The sequence below is a fragment of the Barbus barbus genome (assembly GCF_936440315.1).
Source record: "Barbus barbus genome assembly, chromosome: 1".
In the NCBI taxonomy this organism is placed as follows: Eukaryota; Metazoa; Chordata; class Actinopteri; order Cypriniformes; family Cyprinidae; genus Barbus; species Barbus barbus.
The window spans coordinates 19826699-19844738 of NC_136729.1; the positions used below are offsets into that span (position 1 = coordinate 19826699).

Consider the following 18040-nt stretch of genomic DNA (forward strand, 5'->3'; position numbering starts at 1 on the left):
ATGTTCTGTGTCATTAACAGTGTAGCTCTCAGCTCTCTTCTCAAACATTCATGAAGCTTCTATCCAACAGGATCATGAGATGTTTGTCTTCAACTGTTCTGTCGTCCTCCCCCCACAAAATTTGAAACGTTACCTCTTGCTTTCTCTCTTTAAATGTTCAGTTTCAAATGTACTTTATTGGCATGACATAATTGCACATTTGTACTGCCAAAGTTTTTGCAGCTTACAAAGTGGCATAGAAAGCAACAACAAGAATGGTGCAAAACAATGTGAGTTGGGAAAACTAGCAAAAGACAAAATGTATTTGTTAATTTAAAAAAAAAGAAATATTAAGAATGAATAACATTAGACAAAAAAGTTGAGCAATTAAGGCAAAGGAAATGCAGTAATAAGAAAGAAAAATAAATTAATAAGGATGAACAATAGCCAAATAATGAGCAAAAGAAACTCGCTCACATTCCTTCTTTGCCTTCTTGTTTCTTGCTTATTATTTTCTTGATGTTCCCGATCCATGTAGGAAATACACACCACATGCAATGAGTTTACATTGTATATACCTTATTCTAAGGCATTAACAATATAAAGTTTAGCTCTCAAGACTTGAACTGTATCCGTTTTCCAATCCCTCAGAGTCACTTGACCAAGCCACTAGTGATCTAATGGTGAGCGTTGTCATTCATCTGCTGGAGAGAGACTGGAGGAGGGATCTGTGACGGCTCTCTGTGTCTAATAACAATATAAGACTGATCTACACAACTGCTGTTTCACTCTGATTGCTTGCACATCATTTTATAGGATTCCCCAGTATCCTGTGGCTTCTAACACTGCTGTAGTGAAGTAGACCTACTTTTTATCTGTGTGCACTTTAAAGATAAATTAAATATATAGAGTAAGATGGGGGAAGTCAAATCTGATACAATTCCACACAGAACCCAAAAAATGCACTGGACAAAATTATTGGTACCCTTAACTTAATATTTGTTAGCACCCTCTTTGGAAAATATTACTGAAATCAATCGCTTCCTGTAATCATGAATGAGTTTCTTCCACCTCTCTACTGAAATTTTGGACCACTCTTCTTTTGCAAACTGCTCCAGGTCATTCAGATTTGAAGGATGCCTTCTCCCAACTGCTGTTTTCAGCTCTCTCCACAGGTGTTCTATGGGATTCAGATCTGGACTCATTGCTGGCCGTTTCAGAACTATCCAGCACTTTGTTTGTAATTATTCTGAGTGCTTTTTGAAGTGTGTTTCGGGTCATTGTCCTGCTGGAAGACCCATGACCTCTGGTGGAGACGCAGCTTTCTGACACTGGCCACTTCGTTGCGCCCCAAAACATCTTTGGTAATCATCAGATTTCATGATACCGTTCATGCAGTCAAGACATCCAGTGCCAGAAGCAGCAAAGCAACCCCAAAACATATTTGAACCTCCACCATGTTTGACTGTAGGGACTGTGTTCTTTTCTTCGAAAACCTTTTCTTTTTCTGTAAACAGTGCCATGATGTCCTCTACCAAAAAGCTACTTTAGTCTCATCTGTCCACAGTAAGGATTGTAGTTTTGTCATGTAAGTTTTGGCAAACTCCAGTCTTGTTTTTTTATGCCTTTGTGTCAGCAGTGGTGTCCTCCTGGGTCTCCTTCCATAGCGTCCCTTTTCATTCAGATGGTACCAGATAGTGCGAGCTGACACTGCTGTACCCGGTGTCTGCAGATCAGCTTGAATTTGTTTGGAAGAGGCTGTAAACCTCTTGATGATATTGCGCACAGTGGACACAGGAACATTAAAATCTCTGGAGATGGACTTGTTGTCACGAATCTGGTCCATGCTCTCCCGGTCAACCACCACTAGAGGTCACCCGTTCACCACAGTGACTATTTTCACTCACAAGCACATTGGACTCCATTTCCCACCATCCATTGCACTCCCTAATCACGCACAGCTGTTCTCAATTATCACACCCACACCTGATCACCATTTCACAATCACCACCACTCACTACTTTAGCCTGGGACTTGCTCTTGCACACCGCCGAGTATTGTTAAACCGTCTACTCTGCAAAGCGTTTTCCTGTTTTCTAGTTAGTCTTCCTGTGTCTTGATTCCTGCCCGTGTTCCTGGATTATTCTCTCTGCCTTGCCCTGTCTGGATACTGTACGCTGATCGTCGACCCACGCTTGCTCCACGGATTGCTCTGTCTTGTCTCTGCCATACCCGTTTGCTGTCTCTCGACCCTGCCTGTATGACCACGTCTTTTAATAAAGCTTTGCAAATGGATCCGCACGTCTCACGTCTCGTCACTCCCGTAACAGAATACTCGGCCCAACCAGGATCCAGCGGCTTTTCCAGTGGACATTGGCCAGGTATGGACATGGCACTTATATTATTAACCCTCGAGCAGGGCTCGCGAATGCTCGAGGAGTATATACAAGAGTATTTAGACCTCACCCATTTTTCTGATCTGCCGGACTATGCACTTATTGACTTCTTTTGTGAGGGCATTAACCAACCACTCAAATCACGTTTAATCCGTGAGGGTCCCCGTGCATCACTCGCTCAGTATATGGATTATGCCTTGCTGTGTGTGGGCTCTCCGTTCACTGTGGGTGTCGCGGAGGAACCCAACACCGCACTCACTCGCAAAATGGCGGCAACAACAACACCCCTTCATGTCTCCGCTGTCAAGCCAGAGTCTGCTCACGTCATGCCTGCCAAGCCAGAGTCTGCTCACGTCATGCCTGCCAAGCCAGAGTCTGCTCACGTCATGCCTGCCAAGCCAGAGTCTGCTCACGTCATGCCTGCCAAGCCAGAGTCTGCTCACGTCATGCCTGCCAAGCCAGAGTCTGCTCACGTCGTCGCTGTCAAGCCAGAGTCTGCTCACGTCGTCGCTGTCAAGCCAGAGTCTGCTCACGTCGTCGCTGTCAAGCCAGAGTCTGCTCACGTCGTCGCTGTCAAGCCAGAGTCTGCTCACGTCGTCGCTGTCAAGCCAGAGTCTGCTCACGTCGTCGCTGTCAAGCCAGAGTCTGCTCACGTCGTCGCTGTCAAGCCAGAGTCTGCTCACGTCGTCGCTGTCAAGCCAGAGTCTGCTCACGTCGTCGCTGTCAAGCCAGAGTCTGCTCACGTCGTCGCTGTCAAGTGCCTCCAGAGGTGGCGGCTTCCGCCGCAGAACCTCCCGAAGTGGTGGCACCTACTCCCGAATCCCGAGAATCCAGTTCTCATGTCACGGCCACGGAGGCCGTTCCTGACCTCATGGTCTGCCCTGTCACGGCCATGGAGGCCGTTCCGGACCTCATGGTCTGCCCTGTCACGGCCACGGAGGCTGTTCCTGAACTCACTGTCTGTCCCGTCACGGCCACGGAGACCGTTCCTGAACTCACTGTCTGCCCCGTCACGGCCACGGAGACCGTTCCTGAACTCACTGTCTGCCCTGTCACGGTCATGGAGGCCATTCCCGAACTCACTGTCTACCCTGCCACGGAGGCCGTTCCTGAACTCATGGTCTGCCCTGTCACGGCCATGGAGGCCGTTCCGGACCTCATGGTCTGCCCTGTCACGGCCATGGAGACCGTTCCTGAACTCACTGTCTGCCCTGTCACGGCCATGGAGACCGTTTCTGAACTCGCTGTCTGCCCTGTCACGGTCATGAAGGCCGTTCCCGAACTCACTGTCTACCCTGTCACGGCCATTGAGGCCGCCCCTGAACTCACTGTCTGTCCTGTCACGGCCAAAGAGGCCGTCTGTGAGCTCACGCCCTGTCCCGTCACGGCTAAGGAGGCCGCCTGTGAGCTCACGCCCTGTCCCGTCACGGCTAAGGAGGCCGCCTGTGAATCCTTGTCCTGCCCAGTCACGGCTATGGAGGCCGTCTGTGAATCCACGTCCTGCCCAGTCACGGCTATGGAGGCCGTCTGTGAATCCACGTCCTGCCCAGTCACGGCTATGGAAGCTGCTTTTGAATCCTCGTCCTGTCCTGCCACGGCCATTGAGACCGTCTACGAACTCTCGACCTGCCCTGTCACGGCCCCTGGGACCATGGGGACTCTCTCTGTGTTATCTGTCTCTGTTCTCCCTGTGGTGTCTGTCTCTGTTTCCCCCAGATCCCTGATCCTGCCATGGCTTCCTGAGCAGTCTGCTCTACCGTGGAGATCCTCTGCCCTGTCTATTCCACACTGGTGGGCTCTGGCTCTGTCTGCTCCGCGGTGGTGGTCAGCTGTCTGGCTCTGGGGGTCTCCTGCTCCACCCAGGTGTGCTCTGGTCCCGTCCTGCCCTGCCACGGCTCCTGAGACCATGGGGACTCTCTCTGTGTTGTCTGTCTCTGCTCTCTCTGTGTTTTCTGTCCTTGTTCTCCCCAGATCCCAGTCTCTGTCATGGGTTCCTGCCCTGTCTGCCTCCCTGTGGTGGTCCTCTGCTCGGGTCTGGTGGTCATCTGCTCCGCCGTGGTGGTCCACTGCTCCGGTCTGGTGGGCTCCGGTCTCGCCTGCTCCGCCCTGGTGGGCTCCGGTCCCGTCTGCTCTGCCCTGGTGGGCTCCCGTGCCGTCTGCTCCGCCCTGGCCTCTGGCTCCGCCCTGGTTTCCTGCTCTGCCGGTTCTGCCTCAGTCCCCGGTCTTCCCACTTCCTCGCGGGCCTGGCCCTCCGTCCCTCCCCCTGTTCCGCCTCTGCTCCACCGCCCTCCTGGATTGTTTGGGAGCGTCTGGAAGCCGCTCTTTGGGGGGGGGGGGGGGGGCTATGTCACGAATCTGGTCCATGCTCTCCCGGTCAACCACCACTAGAGGTCACCCGTTCACCACAGTGACTATTTTCACTCACAAGCACATTGGACTCCATTTCCCACCATCCATTGCACTCCCTAATCACGCACAGCTGTTCTCAATTATCACACCCACACCTGATCACCATTTCACAATCACCACCACTCACTACTTTAGCCTGGGACTTGCTCTTGCACACCGCCGAGTATTGTTAGCCCGTCTACTCTACAAAGCGTTTTCCTGTTTTCTAGTTAGTCTTCCTGTGTCTTGATTCCTGCCCCTGTTCCTGGATTATTCTCTCTGCCTTGCCCTGTCTGGATACTGTACGCTGATCGTCAACCCACGCTTGCTCCACGGATTGCTCTGTCTTGTCTCTGCCATACCTGTTTGCTGTCCCTCGACCCTGCCTGTATGACCACGTCTTTTAATAAAGCTTCGCAGATGGATCCGCACGTCTCACGTCTCGTCACTCCCGTAACAGTTGTAGCCTTGAGATTGTCCATGTTTTCCACCTTTTTTTTTCTCTCAAATCCACAGACAACTCTTTACAATTCTTTCTTTTCTCTATGCTCAGTGTGACACACAGCACAAAGGTTGAGTCAAATTCTCTCCATTTTAACTGGTTGCAAGTGTGATAATTAAATTGCCCACACCTGTTACTTGCCACAGGTGTGTCTAAATACAAATTACAAGAGCATCACATGCTTGAAAAGCAATTATTTCTTACAATTTTGACAAGGTGCCAATAATTTTGTCCAGTCCATTTTGAGTTCTGTGTGAAATTTTATCAAGTTTGACTTTTCTTCTTTGTTTTTTGTTTTTTGTGTTGTTGCCGTGCAAACAAAAACAATAAGCACATGAATACCAGAACATTTGCAATTGGAACTATGTTCTGAGAGAAGTGTTGCATTTTCTGACAGAATTGCAACAGTGCCAATATTTTTTGGCCATGACTGTATTTGGTTAAGAGGTAAGAGGCTTTAAGACTATTATTCAGACATATTTAATTTCCCATATTTTATTTAAATATGTGTCATAATAGCAACACTATGAGTGCAAATTGAATTATTTCACTCAATTAGCCAGCAAGTTTTAATGAAAATCTAAGATGTCTGAAATGTACAATAATAGCAGCACCATGCCATTACATGACATTCTGGGCCTTTACACCAATTCCAGGGGTACCATCTTCCAATGTTCTAATTTGATCTTTTAACTTAATTTTTATTCCTAAATTCTAAAAAGATCACTATTTTCCAGAGGCACAACATTAGATTACCTCAAAACGGTTTTATCTGACAAATTTTATTTATGATCCTTCAGTGTTGAAAGCACCCATTCTGCTGTCTCTGTATCATACTGAATCCTCTGGATTTGTTTTTTTGTCCAAATTTTTGTCTCTCTCTCACTCTATTCTCTTTCCTAATATCTCTTGCTTTATCCGTATTATGTGTATGACTCCATCCTCCAGCTTGTAGATAATCACATTGTAGTGCAGCAGTGGATTCATAATTGTATATTTACTGTTTGCAATACGCCACACTGGTGCCAGAGGGACATGGACCAGACAGACAGTAACTTTGGGTTCTATAAATGGAAATCTTCCAGGCGGTATGAGATATTATAAATGTGGCTCCTGCTATTCAGTTATCAAGTGATAAAGTTGATGGAGCACCTTTTTAAATCTAACAATTCACATTTAAATGGAGGCCAGTGCAAGCTTATAAAGAGGATAACCCAAGGCTAAACACAATCATAGAAAACAAAGGAAAAGGTGATTTCACCCACTAAGAGTACAAACCATCCCATACTGTAATAAATCAGCACTGTCCTTTAAAAGTGTACTAAATTTTCTCCCTGCAGAGGGCTCTAACTCTTTTTTTTCTCCCAGGTTTACAACCTGGCTTCTCTCCAATTGCTCCCTTGTCCTCTATATGCCGGCTTCGTTATCATGAAAGTGTGATTCACGATTCATGATAAGGCAAACTGATTTACTTACAATGACAGTCATTGTGTCCTTGAGCACCATCCTGCTGAGAAGACCAGCATAAATGGTCACCACTGTATACTGAATTTTTAGATAATTGTCTGTATACAGTGCCAAGTTTACAATAAAGCTGTAGCTGCCAGATCTTTGCCAGATTTTTACCATATGTTATAATTTATTTTAGTGTGGTGTGATGGTGTGTTAGTCTGGGCAATAGTATGGGAATAGTATTTTGGTGACAAAAGAGCACATTGTTGCCCAGACTAACACACCATCACACCACACTAAAATAATGTAATACAACACCAACACACAACACTAAAATAATGCAATACATCTGAACTAAACAACTAAAACACCCCAGTAACTGATGGCAAAAATAAGAATTTGACAAACATTAAAAAAAAAAAAAAAAAAACATTGTGCAAGGAATTCAGAAAATGCCCCTTTCCCTATTAATTATCAGAAATTCACACTTCTATAGCTCATAAAATAGGACTGTTAAAAATCATTTATGTGTTTAGTTCAATGCATTTACAAAAAAATAATGCTGCTTCTGCTTTTTCACTTCCTAAGGCTCCAATAATGCCTTTCTCCCTTCTTCTTGTGGCTAGCATTATTCAACTGTATTTTCCAGTGTAGAGCTGCAAAGGTTGGTACCTCTTCATATAATAGGCAAATCTCTGATTATTTGCTGATACAATTTGTTTCTGGATCAATTTATCAAAGATATTGGTAATAGCAATATGCTTGATATTATTTAGTAAAAACATGCCATTAATCAAATATGTGTAAAATGCACTCCTTGTTGATTCTACATTAATTTGGTGGTCCAATTTATAAATATGTTACAAATTTACAAAAATTACAAATTTTGTGTGTGATTGTGACTAATCACAGAAACCTGTGCAATTAATTAGTTAAAATGTTTTATTTGATTCACAGCCATAATAAAAACATAGTATCAACAATATTTTACAATAAAAACATATTTGTTAAATATAAAACATAATATATATATATATATAGTATATATTTGGTATATTTAAATGTATAAGAATGATATATATTTTATATCAATATGTTCATTTACACAACAGTTTACAGTAAACATTACTTGAATTAATTTTTAAAAGTTAATTTTTTTCACTGTATGTAAGCAACTTAGTTTTTTTCTGACCAAGTTTTTTTCTTTTTTTTGTCAATTCCTGGTATTTTGGGCTATAAGTAAGCTTCATGCTGTTCTATTAACAAAAAGTAAGGAGAATTTAATTACCAGACAGATCTGCATGATAACTTGATATTCATTCTCTTTACATTGTTTTTAGTGTGGTGTATCAGCAATATGATGTTTATAATGTTATGAGCCAGAACCTCACTTTTGCTTGTTTAGAAAGAAATAATGAGTCACAGCAGTGATTAACTGTGACAGGGACAGATTGTGAAGGAAGACTTTATGAAAAAAGTATTAGTTTGTGTATTGTTGTTATGAAGCTCTTCTACTGTATGTTTTTACCGCCATACATTGCTTTTCAAAGCTGAAAACAGACACTAGGCAGATTATTGGGTTATTAACATTCTTTTAAAATTCTACAAGTAATATTTTAAATCGATACATTTGTCCTGTCCATAAAATGTTAAATGAATACTCTTCTATTGGCTGGAGACATACACAGCTGTTTGTTCCACCCACCTTAAAGGTTCTGTGACACTTTAGAGACAAACTAGAGTGCATTTGCATGTTATAAGCAGAGAATTTGTCACTCATCGTACCCTGCTCTTGGAGACACAGAAAGAAGAAAGTAACAGAGAGCTGATGGCAGACTGAGCAATATAATAGATGGATTTGTGAAAAGGCTTGGGAGGGGAGCTCATGATGAGAGTAAGAAAGCAGAATAGATAGACAGCCAAGCTGTCAGACGTGTAGACACTGAGGAGAGGATTTAATGAGTATGTGCATGTAGGGGGAGAGGAAGATGGAAATTTGATGAGCAGTAGTGGTCCCGTTGCCACCGTCTTCACCCCCAAACCTCTCTTTTTCTCTTTCTCTCGCAGTCTTTCTGTGTGTCACCCAGGAGAGGAATGCACATCTGCTTAACATGCAGCAGATATAAACAACCACACACACTAACATTCAGAAAGAGACTCTATAGGGTGAGCAACAGAAAAAGATCTACAAAGTCTTGGATGCATTTCTATTTTATAGCAGGGGTTTGTTTTGATAAAATGTTTATATTTACAGTAAAAACAAAATCCTAGGCTATAAAAATCTGGCAGCTGTGGTTGCTATTAATTCACCATGAGTGACAATGATTCGCATTATATGGGATTTCCGTTTTGTCTGTATGTTCTTACTTATAAACTTATGTTTAGGTAGTGTAATGTACTATACCAATCTACTTGAACTTCTAAAACTTGCATGTGCCCTAAAATATGCAAATACAGGTGGTAAAATAAGCCATCGAGGGTCATACACACAAAGACAAGGTAGTGTCAGGGTAACAAACATGACACTGAAATCATGCAACAAAAACATATGAGCTAAATAACTTAAAGTTTAGACAAAATATCAAAAAAGGAACAAAAATGCTTAAAAAACTGTAAATTACAAGCAGATCATATTTGTACTTAAAGAAAAATGACAAAACATAATTTTAATGATAATTTACTGTAAAATTAGCTGTATTTTCCTTATAGAGATTAAAAATGGAAATTCGTACATGTAAAATTGCACATGCAATGTTAAATTTATAATTTTGGTATCGGGCAGTTGTTTATTGGTAGAAAATATGTAATTGTAAATATGTAAAATATGAAAACTGTAACAATATTGTGCACAAGTTTGAATGTCTCTCAACATACACTGAATAAAGTATTTCAGTAACACCAGGTAATGGATTTGATGACAAAGAGAACATTGGCATAACAGTTTGGTCTGTTGTTCCTGTTGTCATTTTAAGCAGATAAAGTTCAGCAAGCATGTCTCATGCAGTGACCCACTGATGTGTGACCTGCTTGCTTTTCTTTTTGGATTTTTGAAAACAGTGTGTATAAGCACACATACTATATGTCTATATGCTTATTTATTTCTTATTGACAAATAAGTGTCATTAAGGGTGTATGCTTTGCAAATGATCAATATACCTCTGATCTAATACCCATCAATTACTAAAAATAAACATTCTTTTCCATTCTGTTATCATTACATCCTCTCAGATTGTCATGTTGTCAGCCAGTGTCACTTTGGCCTCCTCATGGTGGCGAGATCTCAAGAACAGTGTGACACCAATAAGCAAAGAAATACAGAGAAGAGGAAAGCAAAAGAAAAAGAGGCCAGGCGTAGTAAATATTTATGAAGGGGGTGCTGATGCTCTCTGGCTGGGTGATCGTTGAAGTACATTAACAAACACAGTAAGCAGTCTGCATGAATCTTTTATATGCTTGGAGGTCAATGACAATAAAAGACAACAAAGGATTGAAGCAAGCGCACACAGCAACCCTGAAATCAATCAGCTGTCAGCCCCCCTCACTCTCTCTGCAGACCAACAGGATGTACCAAACTAACTGAAACCCAGCTGTAGCTATTTTCTGGAATGTCTGAAAGCATGGAACTAATGTGCGGAGCTACAAATGTATTCTGAAAGAAAACAAAATTATGTGTAAGAGCTGGATTTGGCCAATTTGTGTGCATTATTGTCGTAGTAAAATATATGTGCATTAAATAAAATATGTAAATGTGTTTACTACACACAGGCAGGCCATCTATTTTGAGGCCATCTATATGATTGTACGCTCCTAAAAATAAACTAAATTAAATTTAGATATAGCAGGTATATGTGTTTAAAATTAACATTCTTTAAAATAAATTCATACAATGGAAGCCAAAGGTAACCAAAACTGTTTGGTTACCAACGTTCTTCAAAATATAGGAAGAAAATTATACAGATTTGAAATGATGTGTGCAAGTAAACAATAACCCAATTTTAATTTTGGGTCAACTATTCCTTTGAGAGAACTACAGTTTTAAAATCTACAATCTTCTGGAAATATCTCATATTTTCTTCTAGATGTTTTGGAAAGGGCATCATCACTGTCTGAGAGAAAATGTCTTATACCAGGCCAGCACACACACACTCAGTAGTGACTCAAGAACTGAATGGACCATTTTCCAGACCCAAGACTGCCTTTTCTTCAGGATTGTTTTTTGGCTTTTAGCAAAATGACAGAGAGAAATAGATATTATGTCAAATTTCAGAATATGCATTCTTATTTGTGGTTAGAGTCTGACAGGTAAAGAAGCCATGGACTAGAAAACAATCTTTGTCAATATAGTTCATAAAACAGTAAGTATTTTTATTATTATAAAAGTTAAATAATATTTTATATCAATAAAATGACAAAGTAGAACAATAGCTCAGGGCATTTTTTTGTAGTAGCTAGGATGACATGTCATGTCTAACTAAAACAACTGAACACAGATATAAAAAGACTAAAAAGACTCCCACACTTCCCCAAGAGAGCTGTCAAGATAAAAGATTAGGCATTTAAAGTTGTTCTAAAGGTCTCTTGTTTCTTAGCTTTAGCATATTTTAAATGGGGGTAGTTAATTCAACATCACAGCACTGTGTGCTGGAAGAGTTTGTGAGTGCATAATCACAAGTATTTTGTGACTGTTTGCGCAGCTTGACATGTTTTTGCTGGGGAACTCATGAGGGTCATGGGGCTGGTCATTAGGATTGCTTCCAGATGGATCGTGGGTAGTGATGCAGTACAGTGGCAGTGTTCATGCTCCTTCACACAGCAAAGTGACTCATTGTGTTAATCTGTGCACCACATGCACATAGAGAAAAGACGCCAGTGTCTCTAATAATGGGTCTCTTGGGTCAGACTATTCACAGAGGCAGCAGATTAAAAAAAACAAAAGAACAAATGCTGATTTGAAGCATGGAAACTTACATTCATTTGTAGATGTTAAATGTGCTTATCAAAAGCATTTTTAAGTGTCAACAGCATTTAGGGAACTATGTTGATTATGAAATGCTATTGATTTGTTGAATGTTGTCTTGAACCTAAAAAGTAATAAATATGGCCATAGTACATAAGAGCCTACTTTATTACCTAAATTAATACCAAGAGCTTTAACCAGACAGAACACATACAAATACACATAGCTTCAAATATGTGGCTATACCTATTTGCTAAACTAACTTGTAATGTAAAAAGTTTTTTTTGCCTCTTCTTCCATTAGCCTACTTACACATTATACTTAACTGTTTATTCCCCTCTTCATTCTGTTTCTATTTTATGCTCTTATATATATATTTTTTTCTTAAATAAGTTAATTTCTAAGGCCTCTAAATTATCAATATGATCAAAACCTTCCTGAAAAACCTGTTGTGCACAATCTACTACTTGCTTTCTGTCCTTTGCTTGATAGTTCATACTTGTAGGTTGTCCATATCCTTTAGGTTGTGGTAGCTTACATGTGTCTATTTGCTGTCAAATCCTCAATGATTTTTAAAAAGTAAATATAAGAGTAACTTTTTATATTGGTAGTAATATTTAAACATACACATTTACTGGACTGAAGCAACTTATTGATGAATACCCATACATGTTTTTTTTTTCAAATAGCCTATATGGTAATCTATATCATATACATAAGGCTTTTAAAGGAATGTTTATTTGTACATCTCTATTCAGCATTGTATTGCATTATATGTTCAATTCACACACTCCAGTTCCCTCAGTGTCTTCTCAATCCTGTAAACAAACTGCATGATTGAGCTCTATAAATTGCTCTTCAGGATGTCAATCTCAGTGAACTGACCAATAATGTCGGGGATGTCTCGCCCTCCGCTTTCTTATTGGACGACGTGTCTCGAGTATGATTGGTCAGTCCAGCGCCGTCAGGAGCGTTGTGATATCGCGATATTTGTGGCATATGTTCTCTCGTTGCAGCGTTGTAGCGGGCTGAGTGTGGGTGCTTTACTGCCAGTGGTGCCACCGTCTCGCTCTCTCTCAAGCGAAGTACAAGCTGCGATATCAAGGCTGTTTACATTACCTTTTAACTTTTGAAGGGCCTGAGGAACAGCGTGCTTGAATGTCGCAAAGGTGAGTAAATACTGCTTATTTGCGTCCTGGCGAGAATGAGTCGTTTTGCTCATTTAGTTGCAGCGCTAACATGTCGACAGTGCAGTGCCTTTGAGTTAATCATCAGGACTGGTAGCAGCTAGTCTCACTCATTTTAGTTCGTTTAACTCTTAATTGCTTAAAAATCAATAAACGACAAACTCTAGTTCCCATAGCAACATCAGTGTTCTCATCCCTTTGACAGCATGTCCTTGCGGCTGTCGCGGAATATAAAGAAGTTCCCGTACTCTTGCTAATCAGTGCTAGTGAGGAATAAACAGTTAAAGCTCACTTGTGTGTGATGACAGCTCTGTAACAATGATAAAACAACAGACACCTCTTTTTCTGTTCACGCGCCGGCAGTGTTTGTCAGTGATCGGACTCTCACTGAGACTGCATCTTTGCAGGATTGCCTCCTTTGGGCACATATGGTCTTGTTCGCAAGATACTATAGATACATCGATAGGTATTTTTTGACTGTCTGTTTTTTCTTTGAGATGACCGCAGTAATGGACTGTTCAGATATGTTATTGTCGCTTTTATAAGCTGAAGTGGTCCTAGACATAGTGCAGGTATTACATGTTGAATGAGCACTCACCTGAATATAAAATTGACCTTAAGAGTTGAGGTGGCACAGTGCTAATATTTTGCTAATAATAAAAAAAAGAAGCAAGAAATATAATTATATAAATGATATGAGAAGACATGCATGGGTCATGAAGGGACATCACATGATACATTACATTATACAGTTGACAGAGTGACTTGTTAAATAATATACTTTATATATTACACAGCTCTGTGGAATACAATACTTGATTATGATTCTGGTCAATTGTGGTCATATATTTCCTAATATTTGCTGTCATGTAGATTAGATTGCTCATCCGGGAAACTGCAACTGCTCAGTGTAGGTGATATTTTATTATTTCGTTATTATAGTATTTATTAATACTTTGAATTAGCCTTTATTTGTAATATTTCAGTTTTCATTTTATTTGTATTTTTATTAGTAGTATTTTTGTTGTGCTAAAATATATATATATATATATATATATATTAGGGGTGGCACGGTACGTACTTAGGTTCGAGGGTCACGGTTCGATACGATTTCGGTTTCTTTTCATTTATTTTGAACAGACAGTAGTGCAAAATGCAAATTACAGTGTTATATATATAAAATCTGTTTTGTTTTGAGTGTACACAAATAAAAGCAGACCTTTATACAGTGATTATTAATAAGACAATAAAGTTGAAAAAAAAAGTGTTTAAAGTTGATTCTGCTGGTATAAGGAAATAGTTGAAGTGATCGCGCCGGATCGCATGCACACACACACACACACACACACAAAACATTTTAACTGTTAAAAAACAGCCTTGCTAATTGCATGAGCATTGCTCAGTTTTAGTTATTTTAGTACTTTAACTTACACAAGTCGTGGCCTAATGGTTAGAGAGTCGGGCTTGTAATCCAAAGGTTGCGGGTTCGAGTCTCGGGCCGGCAGGGATTGTAAATGGAGGGAGTGAATGTCCAGCGCTCTCTCCACCCTCAATACCATGACTGAGGTGCCTTTGAGCAAGGCACCGAACCCCCAACTGCTCCCCGGGTGCCGCAGCATAAATGGCTGCCCACTGCTCCGGGTGTGTGTTCACGGTGTGTGTGTGTTCACGGTGTGTGTGTGTTCACTGCTGTGTGTGTGCACGTTGGATGGGTTAAATGCAGAGCACGAATTCCGAATATGGGTCACCATACTTGGCTGTATGTCACGTCACTTTCACTTTCTCTTATTTATAAGTTTCCAGGGCAAAACATTTTAATTTGTTAATTTTTCATCTTTATATTTTTATTTTTTATATGTTTATCATTTATTTTATTCTAGCTTTATTTCAGTGACCAAAAGGATTTTTAACGGTTAGTAGTTTTAGATTACAACACATTGCTTTTCACAGACTGTTGGTGGTGCATTTCCACAAAAATTAACATGGCAAATATAGCACTTTAAAAATGTATCCCTCAACCCCCCACCCCCCCTTTATTTTTTTTTGGAAAGTCTAGGAAATGTAATAGTGGAATTCCTTAATAATAATACGATTTGCTATAATCTCCCTTGTACATCTTATGAAAATTAGCCTGCTATCGATAGTTTTCACTTGACGTCACACCCTCATAGGAACAAAAACGAAGCTTAGCTGCTCTGACCGCCAGCTATTTTTATGCAGATTGCATCAAGTAATAATGTAGTAAAACACAGATATTAAAAGGCGAGATTCAGTGGACACCTTATTGATGATGTATATTTTGTACAGGCAAGAAGATGAAGTCAGAGTATAAACGCAATGTGCAAAGTTTCACATTAAATGGCTTCCCATAGAAAACCATTAGAAGGAAAACACTGAACCGTTAAGTGGATTGCGTTCATATTCCAGGCCTCATCTGCTTGCCTGTGTAAACTATGCATCATTAATGTGGTGATTACTGAATTTGATCTTTTAATATTACTGTTTGAAATATATTAAGGCACTTTTAAGTGTTTTTACAACTTTTTGTAGCACTGTTTAAGATTGAAATATTGCCGCGGGTGCTTAATATGGATTGCAAATGGCCAAAACTTGCATTTTGTTCAGAAATAGCTTTGTTTATTCTTTTGAGAGGGGATCTAAATATTTGCGGCTGGGAAACAGATGAAAAATTGACACGCTTGTGCAGCAGTTCTATGGATGTTTTGCCCTCCAAGTCCTCGAGATGGTCACGTGACTGAAAACTATCAGTTGTCGACTTCCATGTTTCAATATGGAAATGTGAAAAGGGTCCATAAGGGCGAAATCATTTAGTTGAAATAAGTCTGATGTTGTAGTGAAAGAATTTTATATCAAGAAATGTAAGGAATTTTTCGGATTGTCACAAAAATACCAGCTAGCACCCGACTTTAAGTATGCATGCTCATTTGTGCACAGCAGACACATGGACCAGTAACAAATTGGCTGCGGTATGGGCTTTACATTAGCTAAGTGCTATCTGAAATGGCTACATGAGTTGGTTATAGTTTCATGGATCAGGTCTTCAAAGGACAGAGCGGAGTCATCATATTTGAGGTGTGTGGAATTGGCAAACTGTCCATCTGTTAGCCTCACTTGCCGAAACGAGTCCAGTCCAGTATAAGGTGAGATTTGTAGAACTATTTTTTTAAGTTGTAGGTAGTGCCAGCTCTGCTGTCTCCAGAAAGAAACAAATAGCTATTTTGTGCTGCTCTCTTCAAGTAGAGGTCTTCATCTCCTCTCTGGAGTCACCGCTGCGCTCGAGTGCCGAAGGGTGAATGGGGAACAAGAGTAGGTAAAGTCTTCAGTTAAAAACAGATGAAACGAAAATTGTGATCGCTGTTTAAAATGACAAAATTTAGATTAAATATCAAAATGACAATGCTTTATGTGCGCACATTTTACTGGAGTGTGCTCAAACCGTGTCTCTCAGACAGCTCACACTGCGCACATATACCAGCATTTTTGCTGCTAATTGCTCACAAACTATTTAAAATCAATTTTTTTTTTTAAACCACAGCGCTTCAAAACGTAAATAAATTTACAAGCGCTTATGACGTCTCAGCACAGAAATGTCACGTGAGCATAGCACCAACCCTATTTTACTATAAAATAAAACAATCAAGTATTTAAGAAAAAATAATAATAATTTTATTTCACAACACAACTTTAAAATTACAGTACTAGTAGTTTTGTTGTCTTACTTTGAACTTTTTTTGAACATTAAACCATCAAGATTTTATTTAGGCTGAAAACGCTTCAAAAAAAAAAAAAGTCTTCTTTTGTTGACAACAGCTGGTTTTTAAACACTTTTTAGTACAGGTTTGGGAAGTTGGTTGGCACATGTTGTATTCCCAGAATTACGTTACCAGCAGCCCAAATGCAGAACCGATGCAAAGAAAAAACATTGAAATATGAACTGCTTGCATGTAAATGTTCACTCTAAAACACACGCTGCATATATTTATTTAATTAAATCACAGCCTTCTCAATTTGATAATTGCAGCCATATCACAGTTTCTTTTTATTTCGATTTATCGTGCCACCGTAATTGGGATATAGAGTGTTCCTGACTTTGCTAATGTGTCTTGAAACCTGGTAACTATCTGCCTAGACCCGTAATGAGGCGAACAATTCTCAATGGTTCGGTCACGTTCCACTGTCTCTAATCAGCTTTATCACATGCTGCACATTTGCACTCCAAAGAAATGAAGTAAAACAGTTTAAACTCATTTTCTAACATAAGCGTAACAAGTTGGTGTCCTCTGATAAGAAAACACAGACTTCAATTTTCTTCAAAGACGTGATCTCTTACCTTACTTGTCTTTTTATCAACCTCTTATCACAACTTATTGTTATGGGACTGCTTCAAACCCCATAGTTCAGTTTGATTAAGAAGCATATGATATTTCGTCACACTTATTGTATTGGAAGGTGCATGAGGGAATTCTGGTTGATTTTGGCCAGGGGGGAAATTTAGAGCACAAAAGAGTGTAGTAAAAAAAAAAAGAGGGCAAGAAAAATAGCAGGAACTCTGACTCATTATGAGGCCTAGTTTTCAAAAGGCCGCTGAGAGTACGTTGCTGTTCAGCTTCTGTGGCTGCATTGTTATGTGGGTGGAGGAAGAAGACCATCAGCTGTTCATAACAAAAACAAAAAAGCTCTGTCATAGTTATCGTGTTGGGAAGTGTCTACATAAAGTCATTGCTGAAGAAGGCATTCAGACTTTAACATGAAAATTCACCTGTTATAAAAATAGTAGTTTGTTGATTTAAAAGCATTGTGTGCCATACTTGAGCCGATGGAGTCCTTTATAATGGATGGTTGTCTGTGATACTGTTGTAAACATATGGCCAGGGCCTCCTGTGGGGACTAATAACAGTCAATTGTGGGAAGTCGGTCCCACTTGGCCCTTGGCTGGACAGTTCCTGAGCCCTTGGACACAGGGGCCACTTGTAATTTGGATCACTCAGATGCTCTTGATGAGTGGAGAGCTGGCCAAGGAGCAGTGCTGGCCCAGGCCCTCTGCCAGCATCACAAAATAATCCACCGCTGCCGCTTTCTCTCTCCACATGGGCAGGTTTAAAGGAAACTCGAGTGAAACCTTGCTCTACCAGACTGGGACAGAAAAACGCTATGTATG

General features: G+C 40.5%; 1 protein-coding gene across 1 annotated transcript in view; it reads left to right on the forward strand.

The window, feature by feature from the left end:
• Positions 1-12683: 12683 nt before the first annotated feature.
• Positions 12684-18040, forward strand: part of LOC306869383 (D-glucuronyl C5-epimerase B) — a 54619-nt gene continuing 49262 nt past the window's right edge. The window contains exon 1 of the mRNA XM_079416145.1: positions 12684-12843. The gene's annotated coding sequence lies outside the window, so the exon portion shown is untranslated. The remainder of the gene's footprint in view (positions 12844-18040) is intronic.